The following is a 20,907-nucleotide window of genomic DNA, read 5'->3' as shown; positions in this document are numbered from 1 at the left end:
ACCTAATAATAGAATACAGTCCTGTGAGTATTTTCATAACTCTATGTGTATGAAATGTATACATTGTAGTATATTTTTGCAGTTTATATCAAAAGAAACAAAATAAATCTTATGTCAAAATAACATTATTATTCCAATAATGTTATTGGAATAATAACATTTTTTATAATAATAACCTTTTTATAACAGAATTTTGTTAATACAAATGATATAATTCAATACATGATTTAATATTTCAATAACTGAAAAAGAGACCAGCAGTGTATACGTATACATGTTATATCAGAAATATGTTAAGATGTAGTAATAATTATTAGTATTTATTATTACATAGTAATAATTCATCAGAAGTAATATTTTAATTCAAATAACATTTAATACCTAATAGATGCTCAGTGTGCTACTAGATATCTTTGCATACGATATCTTTTTTAATTATTGCAAAACTACAAATAGCAGCTATTATTTTCATTTTACACCTACCACGTTTGAGGCCTGGAGTTTATGGCCCAAGTCACTGCTTCCGAATTGTGTTTAGAGCCCAGGTTGTGCTGATGCTCTTAAATCTATATAAAAGATTTCTGAAGTATGTGCTGAAGATGGAGTGTGAAGAAAAAATGATAACTTTTATTTAAATTTATTTTGATAATTCATCTTATTTTCTATTGTTTATTGTAGCTTATATTGCATGCATATTTGTATGCATGGGTTTTTTTGTATGCAAATGTTTGGGTTTTTATATACACATACATATACAAATATATGTACTCAAAATCTTTTTACAAATGAAATACACAATCAAAAATGTTCAAGGACTTTTTCTTCTTAAGAATTTGATGCCACTCACGCTACCCGACTTCAGACTATACTACACAGCTACAGTAATCAAAACAGCATAGAACCAGTATAAAAACAGACTCAGACCAACAGAACAGAATAGAAAACTCAGAAATAAGATCACACATCTACAACCATCTGATCTTCGACAAACCTGCTGACAAAAACAAGCAATGGGGAAAGGATTCCCTATTTAATAAACGGTGCTGGGAGAACTGGCTAGCCATATGCAGAAAACAGAAACTGGACTCCTTTCTTGTACCTTATATAAAAATTAACTCAAGATGGATTGAAGACTTATATGTAAAACCCAAAACTATTTTAAAAAAAAACCCTAGAAGAAAATCTAGGCAATACCATTGAGGACATAGGCACAGGCAAAGATTTCATGACAAAAACGTCAAAAGTAATTGCAACAAAAGCAAAAATTGACAAATGGGATCTAATTAAACTAAAGAGCTTCTGGACAGCCAAATAAACTATCAGAAGAGTAAACAGACAACCTACAGAATGGGAGAAAACTTTTGCAATCTATCCATCTGACAAAGGTCTAATATCCAGAATCTATAGGGAACTTAAACAAATTTACAAGAAAAAAAAACAAACAACCCCATTAAAAAGTGAGCAAAGAACATGACAGACACTTTTCAAAAGAAGACATTCATGCAGCCAACAAACATGAAAGAAAAGGTCAACATCACTGATAATCAGAGAAATGCACATCAAAACCACAATGAGATATCACCTCACACCAGTTAGAAGGGCGATTATTAAAAAGTCAAGAAACAACAGATGTTGGTGAGGCTGTGGAAAAATAGGAATGCTTTTACACTGTTGGTGGGAATGTAAATTAGCTCAACCATTGGGAAGACAACGTGGTGATTCCTCAAAGACCTAGAACCAGAAATACAATCTGATCTAGCAATCTCATTACTGAGTATGTACCCAAGGAATATAAAAATCATTCTATTATAAAGATACATGCACATGTATGTTCACTGCAGCACTATTCACAATAATAAAGACATGGAATCAACCCAAATGTCCATCAATGAAAGACTGGATAAAGAAAATGTGGTACATATACACCATGAAATACTAGGCAGCTGTAAAAAGGAATGAGATCATGTCCTTTGCAGGGGCATAGATGGAGCTCAACACCATTATCCTTAGCAAACTAATACAGGAACAGAAAACCAAGCACTGCATGTTCTCACTTATAAGTGGGAGCTGAACAATGTGAACACATGGACACAGATAGGAGAACAACACACACTGGGGCCTTTTGGGAGGGGTAAGGGGAGGTAAAGCATCAGGATAAGTAACTAATTCATGTGGAGCTTAATACCTAGATGATTGGTTGATAGGTGCAGCAAATCGCTATGGTACATGTATACCTATGTAACAAACTGCACATCCTGCATATGTACCTCGAAACTTGAAATAAAATAATAAATGAAATAAAATAATTTGATGCCTCACACTCTGAATGGAAAAGCAGACCCATTAAGCAACTGAATTATTTGACTTTCAATTCATTTTAAGTTTTGTTTCTCCAAGAACCCAGAAGACAAAAAATAGATACTTTCAGGTCACTATTTGTTAAGTGTTTTCCACAAGTTGTTCATCAGAACACTAGGTCACTCATGTATTCATTCCAGAAAAATTGAAGGTGCACAAACTGTGTGAGTCTGTGAGAACAGGGAAGACGTATTTCAACAAACATTGATGGAACATGTGGGTAGTGCTACAGGGCCAGGAATGTAGTGCCCAAATGAACAGTAGGTAGATGAGGAGAGAGGCTTCCCAGAGGAAGGTGGTTTTAAGCTTACATTTGAAGGATGAGCCAGACTGAGAGCGATGAAGAGGAAGAAGAGAGTTGCTCTCAGGGAACAGCATGTGCCAGGCCTGGCAGAGAGACATCACATGGCATGACTGAGGAACTGAAATATGTTCCGATTGGGAAGCAAGGTGAGGTGGGAAGGGGTAAGAAATGAGGTTGAAGGAAAAGATCACTGATGACTTATTCCTCCAGTCCTTCATGCATTTGGAAATTTTGAGCACCTGCATCATGGCAGGCTCTGCACACGTTAGCGGTTTCACAAAGTAGACAGGGCTCCTGCTCCCACTGAGCTTACTCAGTACTGCTGGAGGGGAAATACTGAGTTTACTGTGGGGAAATAAGAAGCAGAAGCACCTATATTTTACTTAGTAAACAAGGATTCAGGGAAGGTATCCTAGAGAATGGAGCCTTTAAGAGAAAATCTATAGAATGAATAAGAATTAAAAAGACAAATACAATCCAGGCCAAAGCAGGGGGAAAAAACAATTAGCTAAGTAAGATGCCAAATGCTCTAATGATAGGTACAAAATAGGGGAAATACAGAGATGAGTTTGTATTTTGTGGATCATCTGAAGTTCATGTACTCCATGAACTCCAGGTTGCTTTCTGCTGTACCAAAACTTTTCAGAGTCAGGCTGACCTCCACTTTCAACTGATAACATGCTCAAGGGCAAGCAAACCAATTCCAATAACCTAAGAAAAAAATCTTTTAAAAAAAAGTTTTGTGAAATAAATTATTTAATATAGTTCAGTGCCAAATATAAATTATTCTAAACTGAGTGGAATCTCCTGCATCTCCTTGGAGAGGATAATGAGAGTGGCCAGTTTTGTATGTGTGTGTGTGTGTGTTTGCATGTGTGTGTGTGTTTGCGTTTATGTGTGTATGTTACTATTTCAAAAGTCAAAACATTTCTTAATGTAGACACGAACTGGGTAATATGAAATCTGCATACATTAGAACTAATAGAAAATGTATGTAGATTAAATTGACTCATGTATCATTTATAAAAGTTATATCTTCTGATATTTATCAGCACACTAAGCACTCTAGCTTCCATTAAAATATAACATATTAATAATTGTAATAGCTAGATATTAATATTAGTTGAAACGAATATAGCATGACTAAAAATGTAACAGTAATAATGACTGTCTTCAGTTCATTTATTCGTTCTACTAATATTTACTACTGTTTGTGCGTACTGTTTACTAGGCTCTGGTTAAGTAATTAATGGAGATCTCTGAACCATAATATTAAAAAAAAGCAAAAAAAAAAAAAGAGAAAGCCTTATTTTTAATAATGTTAGAAAATAGACATTATAATGTTATCAAACAAATAGTAATTGGGTATTCTACTAGATACTGAGAATATCATGGTAATCAAGAGAAGCAAATTGCTTACTCTCATGGCATTTATAGTCTGGTGGGGAAAGAGTTCTTATGTTAAATGACCCTTCCACTTTCTTCTTAATTCTTCACTTATAAGAGATCAACACATATCATTAAATTCATGACCTTGAGAGCCAAATGCTAAAGGATGTGGGACATGTTTATTTGTTCACCTGAAGTTTGTTGAGATCCTGCCCATAACCCCTGGTACTTACTTACTGTCTTAATTCAGGTCAGTGGTGCCCAACTGTAAGAAACTGCAACTCTCCTCCTGATGGCATTTTTTGGGGTAAACTGAGATGGCCAGAGCTAGGAAGTCAACATTCTCAGCAGCAGACTTCAGACAGTGACAGTCAGCAGTTGGAGGACAGGCCTTGGCCACCTTGCTCCTTGGGTAAGATCATTCTGAAGGGTTCCATATGCATATCATCTCCCAGAGATCCCCAGAAGGGTTAGGTACCAACTGGCCACAGTGGCAACTGCTCATGAATATACTCTGAGTCCATGTCTTCTTTCCTGTCTCACTTCTCCATTGCCTCACTAGTGCTACCTAGGAACACAGGTCCCAAATAAGTCACTTGATTCCTCCTGCCAGGGTCTCCTTCTGGGGGAACTCAGGTGAATACATTCTCAAATGAGTATCTTTCCTTTCATTCTTTGCTAGATCAACAGGAATATAATCACTGGATAAATTTCCACTAAAGGATCACACAAAGTAAATTTATTAATTTGCTTTTTAAGTATATTCTTTCACCAAACAGTAATTATCTGTTGAATTTTCAGGGAGAGGTTACTATTTAAGGATAAGGTTTGTTTTGTGATAACTTTTCTACAGTTACCATTGCAAAGAAATTCTTGAAGACCAGAAGTATATATCAGAAACATTACCAAGTTGATACTTTTACAATGTGACATAAAATACAAACATGCTGTAAGTTTATATTAATAGGTGAACTGTTTATTAAGAAATAAGCAAAACAGCATGACAGCAACAATTTATCTCATTAGCCACAAAACTTGTTCATTCCTCTTTGTCCCTTAGCTAAAAGCTGAGTCAGGTCTTATCATAGCCTGATTGGAGAAGTATAAGTTTTAAGTAAAGTATCCTACAACTGAAGGAATAGCAGAACCCGGCAAATATTCTAGCAGAAGCTGGAGAAACTTGTAGGAGTGGATTTTAACTATGTAGAGTAGAATCAGGGAACTCAGAATACATGGCTGGATAGGGGAGAATTTACTAAGGAACACTAACCCTTCATTCAGGATTTAATAGTTTGTCAAGAAAACACAGAAAAGTTCTTAATGGTTTGGTGGGGCAGCTCTTTGAAGTCCAGACTGGATTTTGGCCTACTGCAAATGAAATGAGATTGATAGAAAATCTTTGGCATAATTGAAGAAAAGATTAGAAGGCATAGGGAGGTAGAAATGTTAGAATAAATTTACTGCATATGGTTCAAGAACCTGCACCTCTTTACCACAAGACAGCCTGTAGGAGAGCCTGTAGCTATTGTGATTCTTTGAAAAGGGCAGAATTATCTTTGAGAAATTTCATTCTAGATTTCTTTTGTTACTCAAGGGTTATGGTGAGGGTTGCTACATGTATCTGGACTCCCCAATATCAATGGGATTGGTGGGATCTTGGAATGCAGAGACAATAGTGGTACTTAACTGCCAGAGGCAAGATGGGCTGACTTACTGCATGGGGAGCAAGAAGGGAATGCCAATAAGAATGTTTTGACATACAATCTATGATGGTAGCTAAGAGATCATGATATTCTTAGATGGAGAGCAAACTACATTATTAAAATAACTGTTTTATTGAGATAAAAATTAACATACCTTGAAATTCATCCTTTAAGGTGTACAATTCAGCATTTTTTTTGGCATATTCGCAGAGTTGTACAAACATCACTACCATGTGATTTTAGAACATTTCATCCACCCCCCAAAAAACCCCATACCAATTAGCAGTTGCTCCCCATTTCCCCTTTTCCCCAATCTCCTGGCAATCATTAATCTACCTTTTATCTCTGTGAATATTCTGTGAATAAATGGAATCACATAATACGTGACCTTTTGTGACTGACTTCTTTCACTTAGTGTAATGTTTTCTATCTATTTATCAGTAGCTTCTACTTTTGGCCACAATAAACATTTCTGTACAAGTTTTTGAGTGTTGTATGCCTTCAATTATCTTGCGAATAAAGTTAGAAGTAGAATTGCTGGGACATAATGTTACTCTATGTTTAACATTTTGAGGAAGTGCCAAAATGTTTTACAAAGTAGCCATCCCATTTTACAATCCCCCAGCAATGTACAAGGGTTCTAGTTTCTCCACAACTCCATCAAGACTTGATAATGTCTTCTTTGTTGTTTCAGCTGTCCTAGTGCATGTGAGGTTGTATCTCATTGTGGTTTTGATCTGCACTTCTTGATGATTAATGATGCTAATTATCTTTCCAGATGCATATAAATTATTCATACATTTTCTTTAAAGAAATGTATATTCAAATCCTTTGCCTATTTTTAAAGTTAGTCTGTCTTTTGGTTATTGAGTTGTAAAGAATCCCTATATATTCTAAATGTAAGTCTCCTGTCAGATATATGATTAGCAAATTTTTCTTCCGTCAGTTATCTTTTTAGTTTTTTGATGGTGTCATAGTAGCACAAAATGTTTTACTTTGATTAAGTCCAACTTATCTATTTCTTCTTTTGTTGTTTATGCTTTTGGTGTCATATCTATGAAACCATTGCCTAATTCAAGATCATAAAGATTTACTCCTGCATTTCCTTCCAAGAGTTTAACAGTTTTAATACTTACATTTAAATATATGATACATTTTGAGGTAATTTTTATATATAGTATGAGTTAGGAATTCAGTTTCATTCTTTTAATGTGAATATTTAGTTTTTCCAGCATTGTTTGTTGAAAATACTTTCTTTCTCCTCACTGATTATCTTGGCAATCTTATGGAAAAAGCAAATTAAGTTTTCACTTGATTTATAAAATCAAAAATATCAAAATCTGGCAAAAAAAAAAATGACTGAAATCAGCCACCACAATAGAAAAGAGTGACCTACACACTGTTTCAAGATCTAAGTGTTTCCTAGAATCAAGTCTATTCACTGAAGTAGAAGCTGAATCCCTTAAGGAAGGACCTTGAAATACCTCCACAAAGATACACAGTGTATATTATTTCCATCTTTTCTCATTGAGATCTGTAATTATTCCTTAGCATGAACTAGGTCAAGGGAAATTCACAGATTTTTTTTTTTTAGAACTATTAGATATAAGATATAAGAGAACATGATATCAAGAGATTTCAAATGCAATGCCACCCTTATTTAAATGAGAGTTTTTGGAATCCAAATGACAAGTTGTATTTTAACCAAAATCTGTTGCACATCATTCAAAGGTCCACAAACCACCCCCATACATTCCCAATAAAGTTATTTCCCCAGTTTACTTTGTATAATTGTGATGTATATACTTAGCACTTGACAGAACCCTCAGCTGGTTTCCTAACCTGTGAAGTAATGGCAGGAAGAAATGACAACAGAAGTTCCTTAACTGCCAGATCCTCCACACTAAGAAGCAATACACCTAAAAGAATTACAAATTTTAGAGCCACCATGAAAGATTTGAAAGATATAATCTTGATGATCTTTATCACATCTCCATTGAATGCAAACCCCAGATGGGTTATGTAGGATGGCAGATTAGCCGACACTTAAGCAGGTGATATCCATAATGAAAGCTGCTGTGCCAGGTGGGTATCTTTACTAAAATAAATCAACACAGATTGTGGCAGATCATATGTGTTTATTATGTTGGCAAATGATTTCTTCATGATTACCATCCAAAGGGAAGATCAAAGCAATTCACTTTTACAGAGCAAGGACAGCAGTATACCTTCATCATCTTAACTCAAGACTAGGTCAACAATCTTGCTGTAAGTTACAATGTAGCCCACAAGAAACTTAATTATCCTGACCTCATACCAGTCTACTGTATTAATGACAATATACTAATTTGCACCTGGTGGCAAGTCCAGAAATGACAAGGACCCATAATGCACCTAATAAGACACATACATACAAAACAATTGGAGTAAAATCCCACAAGGTTGAGGGGCCTGACACTTCTGTGAAATTTCTAGGAATACAATGATTAGGGGCATGCCGGAATAACTCCTCAAAAAAAGACAAAAAGATAAGCATTACATTTGGTAGACTCTTTTGGACTCTGGAGAAAGCATATGCCATACTTGGGGATAACTCATTTATCAGATGACCTAGAAGGATGCCAGTTTTAAGTAGTCCACAAAACGATTTGGTTCCTCAGTTTGTACAAGAGGCTTAACTTTGAAGCAGAGAGGGACCAGGACTATATTATCTTTAGACTCACTACGAGAAAACCCTCCTGAAAACTATCCATTAATGCTACCAAGATTTAATCTATAAATCTAAAACTATACATATGATCAATAAATAATCTTTCATTAAATTAAATCATCAATATTTTGGTTTTCCCTAAGCCCAACAACGCCTGATTTTTAAGGATTCCTTGCTAGCTCGGAAGAGAACTCAAAATCTTTTTTAATATTTATACTAAATCAAGTTAGATTTGACATATTCAACAATATGAATGTCAATTGGTATTTCAAAAATTGTATTTAAAGAAAGTTACTTAGGAAATATTCCACTATAAAATAGATTGTTATTCTGACAACTAGAATATTTTCCAAGAATAAAGCAATGTAGAATGGATCTTTTGCCATTAGAAGGAAATATGTCACATCATTATGTCATTATGACATGACAGCAGTAATACAACAGGATTCACTTTCAATTTTTAATTTTTTTCCAAATACCTAAAATTTATTAAGCATTTATTTATATAGAATATTTATTTTTTATAAATGATAACTTAGAAGGTTTTACCACCTTCAAGTAACTTTAAAATTCAGCTCATTTGGTTCTCACCATCATTCTGTAAGGTTATACAACTATTACTATCCTACGTTTACATAATAGAAATCAAAAGTTTAAACTATTTAAGCAATTGCCCAGAAAAAAAAATCACAGTGCTTCAATGATAAGATTAGAATCCAGACCATCTGGCTTCAGATTTTGTTCTCTGATCACCTACTTTAAAGACATTAATGACAAAGAGTTTTCTAATCTTCCAACTGACATGCTATCTTCCTCCTGCACATTTTTAATAGCTACCAAGTACATAATATCCATTTACTTAATATTACTTCCCTTATATTGAGTCTTTGTTGGTCTACAGTGCTTTGATTATATACTTCTTTTGAAAATTGTAATGGGCTATCCTTCTTAATATTGTCTTATTTCCTCTACTAGACTCCTAATTACTGGAACTGTGACTTGAGATCTCCTTGTTTCCTCAGAAATTGATATACTTCCATCTTATGGGTCATTTAATCTTTTGGACTAAAACTTCTCCCAGAGGGTGAACACTTGTCTGACCTTGGTCATTATCTTTAACCTTTCATTTCTCAGTCCTTTAAATGTCATGAGGAATCCTTTTCTTGATAGTGGAGTCCTGAGATTACCATTTCTTACCTGCTTAATATCTGAGTGACTTCCAAACCCCAAGTAATTGTCCTTCAGATCTGGGAACACGGCTATTCTTATCTTAGACCAGATCCGGACTCCACCTCTGTTTTAATCCTCATTCATACATTTCTCTTTCATCACCACCATCCTGATGTCTAACAGTGGGGCTCAGAACACAATACCCCAGAATATGCCATAGTGAGTATTTTAAATTAAAGGAAATTGAGAAAACAATGAAAGCAGAAAACTCACTCTTACCTTCTCCCATCTTTCTCCCCTGAAACAGGCCATGAAAGAATTCTCTGACCTATCCTCCTGAGAGAAGGTCATAAGACCTTCATTCCAGAGAGGTTCTGCCCTATAACCAGAAGGCCAAGAAGAATCTGAAAGAACATGCCTTACTAAGCTCCCCACACCAAAAGGTTATTATCATTAAATAATACCTTTTGGTTTTACCATTACATTTCTGCATGGCTGTCTACAAAAATATTATTTTCCCTGGATTACTGGGTCTTCATTTCTGAAGGCTTCTGTGCCAAGTAAAATATTAAATGTGTGTGTAAAGGGTATTGTTAGCATAGGTGAGAAAAAGTAATATCTTTTCCTTGCCCCTAAACAAAATATACCTAGCAAAAAGAGAGTACTTCTACAATGTACCCGTGAACTGATTTATAAATAATGTGGTCTAGAGACCCCGATTTTATTGTTCCAATGACTTAGTTGCTGTTCTACATCAATCAATCAAACATCATCTGCTTGTGAAACACTAGCTGATTGGATCACACTGTGCCAGTCACTCTGATAATTATCTATATGCCAATTGATACTAGAACTTACTATCTTTTTATTCTTTTTAAATTTCTTTAAGGTTGTTATCTCCTTTGTGGAGTTACACACTACAGTGATGTATGGTAGGGTCATCTCAAAAATTTAGTTCTATCATATCACCTTGTTAAAATCCTGCTTATTTTTATGTGCGTTATTACTGCTACCTGACACAACAGGGAAGTAGCAAAGTATAAGATAACATCATACTCCTCTGTAGACACACATCATATATTTGAAGAGGCAAGATGAAATACAACTTATATAATTAGAGTAATTCCAGTCTATATGTTCTTCTGTTAGGAAGTAAGCTCCTGAAGATCAATTACTAGGCCTTATGCATTTGTGTCTCCTATATATAACCATTTGTTGAATCGAGTAGACAATAATATAAAACTAAAGCACTAAAGCAGGTAGTATAAAATAATCCTCATGGAATTCGGATGAGGAATACATTCTAACTTTTACCACTGATTATAGGAAACTTGCCATTTTCCTTTTGTCACGACATTAAGGTAATATGGAATAGGACTCAAAAATAGTAAAAATGAACAACACACAAAACCTCTCATTGCTTTAAAGTTACTCCATGTCCCTTAGAGTTGTTAAACATTGGTTTAAGTTCAGTATTTGTTATTGTACCCCAAACTTATATTGTGTCTATTTTGGAAGATATTTCATGGAGGTATACCTCAAGGAAATTACTTGCCTTTCTTTCACATATCAACATGGATTATGCCCAGATGGCTCTGTTCTAAGTAACTTAGTAATATTATTTGAAATATAGGAATCCTTAGTCTCTTTTCCATCTGAAGCTCCAATTATTCAGTTCACCTTACATTACATTTCAAAAAAAAAGCATTACAATCAGCTTGGTAGCAAAATGATAAATATTTCTTCAATTGGTAGGGATCTAGACTTACTCTGCCTCTTATATCTTCTTCAGATTAGTTATTTTTATACTTCCTAAATGTCAAAATGCAAAAAAAAAGTTTAAAAAAAGTTTTATATCTGTTAGTAAGAGCCTCATACAAATGTATTTGTAATACCCTTCCTTCTCAGAAAGGATCTGAAATGTCTTACTAAAAACTGAAAGAAAGGCATAAAATATAAGTAACATAACAGAAATAAAAATTGGAAGTTAGAATTGAAAACAGTAAGGAAAGCATGGAGCCAACACAGTACGTGAGGTTATACTGCACATGAAGTTACAATACGTGAAGTTACAATACTTCATTATAACTTTCCTGGCAACCAAGCCTAAAAGGAATACCCAGTATGATATATGATTTTAAAATTCAGAGAAGAGGAAATAAACAAATTCTTCAAGAGACAAATCCAATAACTGGTCCAAAAACCTATCATTTTCCAAAGTACATTAAGGGAGAAGTCATGTTTGGCCATTGCTTTAGCTCAACAATTACTTATGAAGCATTATTAAGAATTTAACTTGTTCAAGGATTTACACTAAGCATTATATTGAATATCAAGATGTCAAAAACTCTAGTTCCAACTGCAGAATAAGATTAATCCAACTGGGCAGACAAGACATGTGCTTTCAAGGGTAACTGATGACACAAGTCTAAGTATGATAAATGTGAAATGAATTGTGCAGACATTCAGAGTTGGAGGAATTGAGGGGAAGAAGAGACTTTTGTGTCAGACTCAAGATAACCATAGGACAAGAAATTCTGGAGACATTAGGCCTGGGATGTGGGCAGGCAGGGAAGAATGTCATTGGGAGTCCTGTGGACAAAAATAAGGTCAGAATCCAGCGTATCAGGGAAAACTGTTGTCACAAATGAGTGTCAGTATCCAAGAAACCTAACAAAATATGGCGTTCAAAGATCCAAGTCAGGCAGAAAGACACAGTGAAAGTAAAATCCAAAAATACATGCCCCTGTCAGGTTTCAGTCTTTCAGCCCGGTATCTAGAAAGAAATGAAGAATGAAGTTTCATCCAAAAGGCTTGAAGCCTTGCCTGGTTTTGAACAGACCACTTGGAGTGAGTGGGTTAAGATGGAGTAAGAATGGGCACCTCCCAAAGTGAGGCAGTGCTTGCCAGGAACTGGGGCCTGCTCAGAAAATCAGCTCTGGGGCCACTTTTTGGGAACCAGTAACTTTCAAACTAATTCCAGAATATTCAGAGAATAATAAATCAGTAAGCAAGGGAGCTGGAAGTCATTGCATGTGAAAACTTATTTAAAGAATTGAACATGTTTCTCTTAAAGGTTAAGAGACCAAGGGGAGCATGATAGTTGCCTTCAGATTTTTCTAAGGGTCACCATGTAATATAAAGGTAAATTATTTTATTACACATTTGTATATAATGTATTGGGTTTCAGGTATCAAATACATGGTTTCAGTTAAAATTTTTCTTACTGAAGATAATCTGCTTAAAAACAAGTGAATTTTCCACCCCAAAAGGTAGAAATTGGATGACTACCTTTCCGGAATATTGTTGGTGATAATCTGGCATTGATATGGTGCCTTATGCAGGAACTTCACTTTCTGATAGAACTGATAGATAGAACTTCACTTTCTATAGAACTGATAGCTTCAGTTCTATCTTCTTGTAAGTCTCAAAGTTCAATACCACAGAACCAACCAAGTAGTATCTTTATACCTCTTAAGTGCACCAACTTATAGCAGATCTGACAATACTTTACACATGGGTCACAGAAAAGCTGTGTAAAGATGTGCCTGATCCTTCTGGCTTGAAACCCTTCTATTTCCAGAAAAGCAAGTTTAAAAGAGATCAATTAACTTGTACAAACTCACAAGAGCACAAAATCAGTTAGTGACAGAACCGCAATTGCAACACTACAAAGCTTCAGCAATTTTCTCCATTCTATCATTCTGCCCCCTCTTGCTGGTGTAGAAACCCATCAGAGAGTTATATAGTAAGATGAGTGCAAGGCTAGAAGGCATATTCTTGCTAAATAAGAACCTGCGCAGGACACAAATTAGTTCTTTTTGTAACTGTGGTACTTCCTCAGAGAACACACAGACATCTGATTTCCTGTTTGCTCTGTTCATACATAGATGAATAGAGTTGTCACCAATGCTGGATACCTAAACTTTAAGTGACACTCAAGACAGTTCATCAGGGAGGATGAAAATACTAGAATTTCTTTATATTAATTTTAATGTAATCTGTGTCTAATCATGTGTATATGTTTCTATATATACTCAATGCACAATTAGAGAAGCATAGGTATATAGTCTGTAAATTAATATACATATATTGAAGATACATGCTCTAGAAGAAATCAGAAATGTTTGGAGAGCACCATGTTTTTTCTGTATACATTTTGTATCACAAGTATATTTCAAAGCAAAGACTGTTTCTATTACAGATTACAAGAAAGATTTTATTTTAGTGGTAAAAAACACTGGTTTTAAAATAAGCTATAAATAAGACATAAATAGGCATCTGTAATAGTGACTATATCCCTGTGTTGTTGCATTCACATAATTTTTGTCTGGGTTACACAAAACAGAAGCAGCAAAGAGAAAAAAAAAAATACGCATCTCTGATCATCAGGTCTGATTGGCCAATTCTAAAGAGTTCCAAGGAAGAAAACACATGAGGGATTTTCCCCAAGGCTCCAAACTGCAGAGCAAAAGGAGAAAATCATAAGTAACGGCTCAATTTCCACCACAGAGGCAAGGGTCCTGGACCTATAGGGACTGCCCTTGGGAGACGCTGTTTGTGTGGAATCAAGTCAACTCTTAAGTAACTCCATAGTCAGCTGGAATGACAAGCCTCAGTCATGGCTCTGCACACTCTTGGTAGCTGGGCTTTGCTGTTGATTGATCAAACGTGTCTGAGTAAAAGTGAAGTATCTAGGATGTCTCCCAGATCTCCAGTTTGTGCAGCTAGGGAGATGGTGATACCATTCAGTATGAGAAGAACCAGAGGAAAATGAGTTCATTTTTAGCAAGTTGAGTTGGAGGTATGAGTGGACCATTTGTGCCAGTTCTCTGAGCCCCCAAATCCACCCTTCTTGCTCTGAGATACTGAAGTCAGACCCCGTAAACATTTCTCCTTTGCTAGCTGGCTCAGTGTTAGGTTTTGTCAACAGAGAGCCCTGGAAGGATACTGCAAGGCCATAACAGCAGGAGAGCCCCCCCTTCCTATTTCAGTGTGGCTTTTCTTTGAATATGACAGCCAGTAAATCAGCATGTGGAAAGCCAGGGACACTCACCTCAGAAACCCTCTCAGACCACCTCCAGCCTTTTGCCTTCTGGCAAGTTTTCCAGCACTGCATGTTCTTCTGGCAGCCACATCTTCTCCCAAGAGATCTGGACTTCAGTCTCAGAGAGAGGTGGAAAGGACAGCTCTTTTAAATTCTTATTACTCAGTTTTTCACGCTTATATAGCCCTAGAGGTTGTAGCTTTCAGCATTTACTATTTCTCTACCCCTACAGCCCTCTTTTCCCACATTTTAGCACTTAATCATCTTTTGCTAGTTAATTCTGCACATTAAAAGTTTTCTATCTAAATCACTCGTGTGGTTTTTAACTCCTAACGGGACCATGACTGATACACTACCCAAGTGGAGATGCCTTTAAAAAGCTAGAGATGTAGTTTTAAAGAGACAGAGCTTTGAAAGGAAATTCTTATTTGGGCGTCTCCAGAATATTGCTGGTATTTATTTTTATGTATTTATGTATTCATTTATCCATTATTTATTTAATAATTTTGGCTGAGTACAGGAGACTTTATTGCTGGCACATGACAAAGTGGGGATCCCTGGGCTCCTCCCTCTTCAGGGGGTCTGCGTGGAAACTGTGAGGAGGGAGATTCTCAGTGTGGTGGGGGACTGAGTGTAGCAGGAGCTCCATAGCAGCGGAAGGCCTCTCTCTTCTTCTCATGCTCTTGCTGGTGCTGGTGGTCTGGGCATCTGATTCCTCAGGGGCCATGTGGACCATGAAGTCCACCACTCTGTTGCTGTAGCTAATTGCATTGTAATACCAGGACATGAGCTTGACGAAGTGGTCATTGAGGGCAATGGCAGCCTCAGCATCAAAGGTGGAGGAGTAGGTGTCACTGTTAAGGTAGAAGGAGACATCCTGGTGCTCAGTGCAGCCCAGGATGTCCTTGAAGAGGCCCTCTGATGCCTGCTTCACCACGTTCTTTGTGTCATCATATTTCACAGGTTTCTCCAAATGGCAGGTCAGGTCTCGTACCAACATGTTGGCCCTGGGGACATGGAAGGCCATGCCAGTGAACTTCTTGTTCGACTCAGAGATGACCTTTCTCATAGCCTCAGCAGCATGAGCAGATGTAGGGATGATGCTCTGAAAAGCCCCATGGCCATCACACCACAGTTTCCCAGAGGGGGCATCCATGGTCTTCTGGGTGAGGTGACAGTGATGGCATGAACTGTGGTCATGAATCCCTCCATGATTTCCAAAGCTGTCCTAGATGACCTTGGCTGGAGGGCCACTCAGTGGTAAAGGTGATATTGCTGATTATCTTTTATTCTTCTCATGCTTTATGACCATCATGAACAGGGGGAATCAGCAAAGGGAGCAAAGATAATGACGCTTTTGGCTCCCCAGCCTATGAACCCCATCTTTCTCCATCGTAGTGAAAATGCTGGTGGACTCCACAGCATAATGAGCACCAGTACCTCCTCATTTGATTTTGATGGATCTCACTCCTGGAAGATAATGATGGGATTTCCATTGATGACAAACTTCCTGTTCTCAGCCCTGACAGTGCCACGGAACTTGCCATGAGTGAAATCATACTGGAACATGTAGACCATGTAGTTGAGGTCAATGAAGGAATCATTGATGGTGACAATACCTACTTTGCCAGTATTAAAAGCAGCCCTGGTGGCCAGGTGCCCAGTATGGCCAAAACCATTTACTCCATCCTTCACTTTAACTATGGTGTCTCAGGGATGCAGCTGGCACTGCACAAGCAGATGTGGCTGTCTGCCAAATGGGAGGAGCAGAGAACCACTGATGGTATTTAAAACTAAAGAGTAGACGGTTATTATGAAGAACGTAAATAGTGAAACCATAAGGGAGCTAAGGAGGGAGCCCTGGGACACCATCATTTGTGGGACAGGTAGGAAAAGAACAAAATGGGAAATTGAGGGAATGGAGGAACAGGCACAGTGAAATGAGGAAAAGAAGCTGAGAAAGATTTGTCTTCGAAGTTAAAAAGGAAATCAGGGAAAGCCAGAGGCAGAGAGAATTTTAAAGAGTGTTTGATCAATAATGCAAATACTACAGGTAACTCAATTCAGTTAACTGAAAATTCAAAATGAAGTTAGGAGTAATCTTTTCAAGAACAATTTTAGTGCAGTGGTTTGAGAAGTCAATAAGAAGAGAGCAAGTAGGCATGACAAATGTAAACCACTTTTTTTTGCTAAACTTGAAACAGAGAGAGTAGCAACTGGCACAAAGACTTCACAAAATCAGTGCCTCATATCTCTTCTAGTTTATGTTCACTGTAAATTGGGCTGATTTGGGTTAAATGAATTATCTGTAGGTTCTTCTACCCTTACATGCCTCTTCACGTATTTGGTTTTGATCTGCTCACTGCTCACTTAAATTATCATTAGGAAGTGAACAATAAAAAAGAAAAAACATAGGAAGCTAAAGGCAAGTTTTGTTTTAATCTACCTGCTCTAGAAGCTAGCACTAGCTAAACTTAATTGTGTTGCATTAAACCATCTCAAAACTTTTTGGTTCATTCATTATAAAACTTAGATTTATCTACAGGTTTTATTTAGCTCTTCTACGCATATCTAATATCCTTAATATCATGCAATTGACTTCATTGACCACTACACCATGGTTAATGCAGTGGTGCCACTGCAGACATTTAATAAATTCTGTGGACCAGTGAGAGTTTTCTATATCTGTTGCTTGAAATAGTAAAACATTATTTTCAGTATGAATTTGATGGTGAAGTATACAAAATGGTTTCAATTATGATTCCATGTTCACATGTTCATAACTTGATTGAAAAAAATGCCTTTGGACTGAAACTTTCCATTCCATGTTCTAACTCCACCCAAATATAGTTATTTTTTCTCCTCTGGAAAATCTGAGGGAATCCGTATGATCACTTATGAATGTGGAAAAAATGTACTCTTTCAAATGTTTAATTAAATAAAAGGATCAACAATTACACAATATTTAATATAAACTTCCCATTCATATTTATAAGACCAAAATATTAACCTAGTAGGGCTCAGAAAAGAGAGTAGGTGTTTACTCATTTAGAGAAAACTCTAATTTTGAATGTTTGCTAATTTGAAACTCAAAACTGTTTTATGCAAACACAATAGTAATTTTCATATCAAAAGTGATACACTGAAGTGGCACTGTTGTCTGGGGTAGATACCCGGGGTTCATTGTCTCATGCCAAGAAGATTAAGGACATGGACACACACACACACACATATGGAGTGGCTTAAGGAGCAGGAAGTTTAATAGGCAGAAGAAAGGAGAGAAGAGAGCAGCTCTTTCTCTCTCTTGTAAGAGAGAGGCATCCAAAAGGGAAAAGGTGGCCTGTGGTGGACCATAGCAGATTTTACAGGCAGGCTTGAGGAGGCAGTTTCTGATTTGCATAGGGCTTACAGATTCGTTTGACCAGGTGTGATGTTTACATAGCGCTCAGGGAAGGCTGGTCACCCCACCCTAATCTTATTATGCAAACGGACTTTTCACTTGACCAGCACCATCTTGTCTGCTCCTTACCGTACACATAGCTGGCAAAGGGAGGGAACCCATTTTGAAGATGTCTAGTCCCAGGTAGCTTTTTTTTTGCCGGCATTCATGGGTGCAAGCTTCCAGCTTACTTGTCTATGTTTGTAGTTCAATTTTACAGGCTGTTCTTTGTTAGAAAATGATTTTGGGTCTGCTTTTCATTAAAAAGGAAAACCTTACCAAGGACTCTGATACCCTCATTATTTGCCCTAGTAGTTTCCTTTTAACTCCTATATCATATTCAATTGCCTTTATAATATGACTACTGACTATTAATTTTTGCTAAATAATACAAGATACACTTTGGATATTTGTCCCTGCCCAGATATCATTTTGAATCGTAATCCTCAGTGCTAGAGGTGGGGCCTGGTGGAAGGTGTTTGAATCATGGGAGCAGATCCCTAATGTCTTAGTGCAGTCTTCACTATAGCGAGTGAGTTCTTGAGAGATGTGGTCATTGAAAAGTGTATGGCACCTTCTCTCTCTCTCTCTTTCTCTCTCTCTCTCTCTCTTTCTCACTCTCTCTCATGTGCATTCTCTGTCTGGCTCCTGCTTACACTATGTGATATACCTGTTTCCTCTTCACCTTCCACCATGATTGAAAATATTCTAAGGCTTCACCAAAAGCCCAGCAATTGTCAGCACCATGCTTCCTGTAAAGCCTGCAGAACCATGAGCCAATTAAACCTCTTTTCTTTATAAATTATCCAGTCTCAGGAATTTCTTTATAGCAATGCAACAACATCCTAATACCACACATGATGAACCAAAGAACAGATCTGAGAATGGAGACTGTTTTCTGAATTTGCCATGCTCTGTATATAGTGTGTGCTCAGTAACTATTTGCTACTCAAATACAATTTGTGAAATATGGCAAATAATTTTTTTAGGGCTTAAAGTTAATCTAACCTTCAGAAGTGACTTTTTACCTCTTTTTTCTTTAAATGCAAAGAAGAAACAGGAGAGTGGCTTTCCAGAGACACCAATAGAAGAGAATGTTGTAAAAAAGGGTGATTTCTCATTCAAGTGAGATATATTTTCATCTACAGATTAGAAAGTTATTGGTCATCCCAGAGGCAACAGTTTCAGGAAAATAGTGGGAATCATGTGCCAGAATGTGATGCTTTGCAAAATGAATTGGAGGGACAAGGAGTAAAAGCAGTGAAAAGATAATCTTCTTTAACCTCTACTTCTACATTGTGTAACACATCATTCAGAGGAGGGTATATAACGTATGTGAATTGTTAAAAGCAAACACACTGTATCTGCTTTCAAGCCCAAAACTTACAGCATGACTAATGTCTTTGAATCCCTCTATGCACCTCCTTGAGCACGTGCACTCCATTCACCAAACATAATTAATAAGTGAATCATGAGTTAATCAACCCCTTGCTTTTCTTTCTACCTTTGCCATGCATGCATACACATATCTCTAAATAAAAATGTTATTTGTTTTGCCTAATTTGAAAGTTTATATAGTCAGAATTATAAATCACATATTCTTCTGAAAATTTCTTTTAATATAGTAATGATTTTGCAATTCAGTCAGGTTGATTTTTAAAGTGATAACTCATTTTTTACTGATTTTTGTATTCCTTTCAATTGAGGCACTAAAATTGATTTATTTATTCTCCTGTTAATGAATACTTGAGTCGTTCTCTATTTTTTGTTATTGGGAAAATGCTGATATTCATGATATTATGCAAGTCCCTGGCACGTGTGCAAGACTTTCTCTTTAAACATACCCAAGGGTGGAATGACTTTGTCATAAGATATGTGAACATTCAAATTTATCGTGAATTTTTCTTTATTTAACCAGACTGATGACCAAATTAATAATCTTACCATTTGCCCAAAGCTTCTCCAATACTTAGCATTATCCAATCTAGTGCACCTTTAGTTTGCATTCTCTTGAATACACATTTGTTTAATATATTTTCTCTTGTTTTGACCATTCAAGATGGCCTCTTTGGTTCAATCCTAATTTCCTCTTTTCTATTTTTTGTTCAATATTGTTTACTCTTTTTTGTTCAATTCTAATTCATGTTTATTTTGCCCTTTGGGGGCAGTTGCATTTATTCAATAAATTTGTAGCCATTTTATGTATTTGGTATACTAATTTTTTATTAATACTACTTGTTTCAAATATTTTCTATCAGGTTGCAACCTCTCTTTTTATTCTCTTTATGGCCTCTTTTGAGTAACAGAAATTTAAGGTTGATGTATTCAAATTTATTAATCTTTTGTTTTATGGTTTGTGCTTTTGCTCTTTTTAAGGACCACTCCACTAACCAATTGTTAGCCCATGTTTTCTTCTGAAAGTTTTGATTTTTTTTTATTCAAGATCTTAATCCATTTCAGAATGGTTTTAGTATGTAGTATAAAGTAAGGATTCATTTTCGTGTTTCTTTTCTCTCCATACAGAAAACCAATTTTTCTAGTAATATACTGTATTCTGAGTAAACATATCCTTTCTACATAATCTACAATCCCACCTTCATTGTAAATCAGAGTTTCAGCTATACCTGTGATTGTTTCTAGGCTCTCTGTTCTATTTCGCTGGTATCTTATTTTACCCCATGCTAAACTTTCCGTAACTTTATATGAAAAATTTTGATATCTTGTTAGGAAACTCTACTAATACTGTTTTTCAAGAGTGTTTTAGTTATTCTTGGTCTTTTTCACTTC

General features: G+C 36.2%; 1 pseudogene; it reads right to left on the bottom strand.

Annotated features, from left to right (window-relative positions):
- Positions 1-15,207: 15,207 nt before the first annotated feature.
- LOC105721944 (glyceraldehyde-3-phosphate dehydrogenase-like) lies at positions 15,208-15,893 on the bottom strand (annotated as a pseudogene).
- Positions 15,894-20,907: the final 5,014 nt, after the last annotated feature.

This window comes from Aotus nancymaae, unplaced genomic scaffold, assembly GCF_030222135.1.
Source record: "Aotus nancymaae isolate 86718 unplaced genomic scaffold, 86718_ANA_hifiasm-v0.15.2.pri h1tg000032l_0, whole genome shotgun sequence".
Classification (NCBI taxonomy): domain Eukaryota; kingdom Metazoa; phylum Chordata; class Mammalia; order Primates; family Aotidae; genus Aotus; species Aotus nancymaae.
The sequence above is the reverse complement of the archived record's forward strand: the minus strand, read 5'-3'. Positions and strand labels throughout refer to the sequence as shown.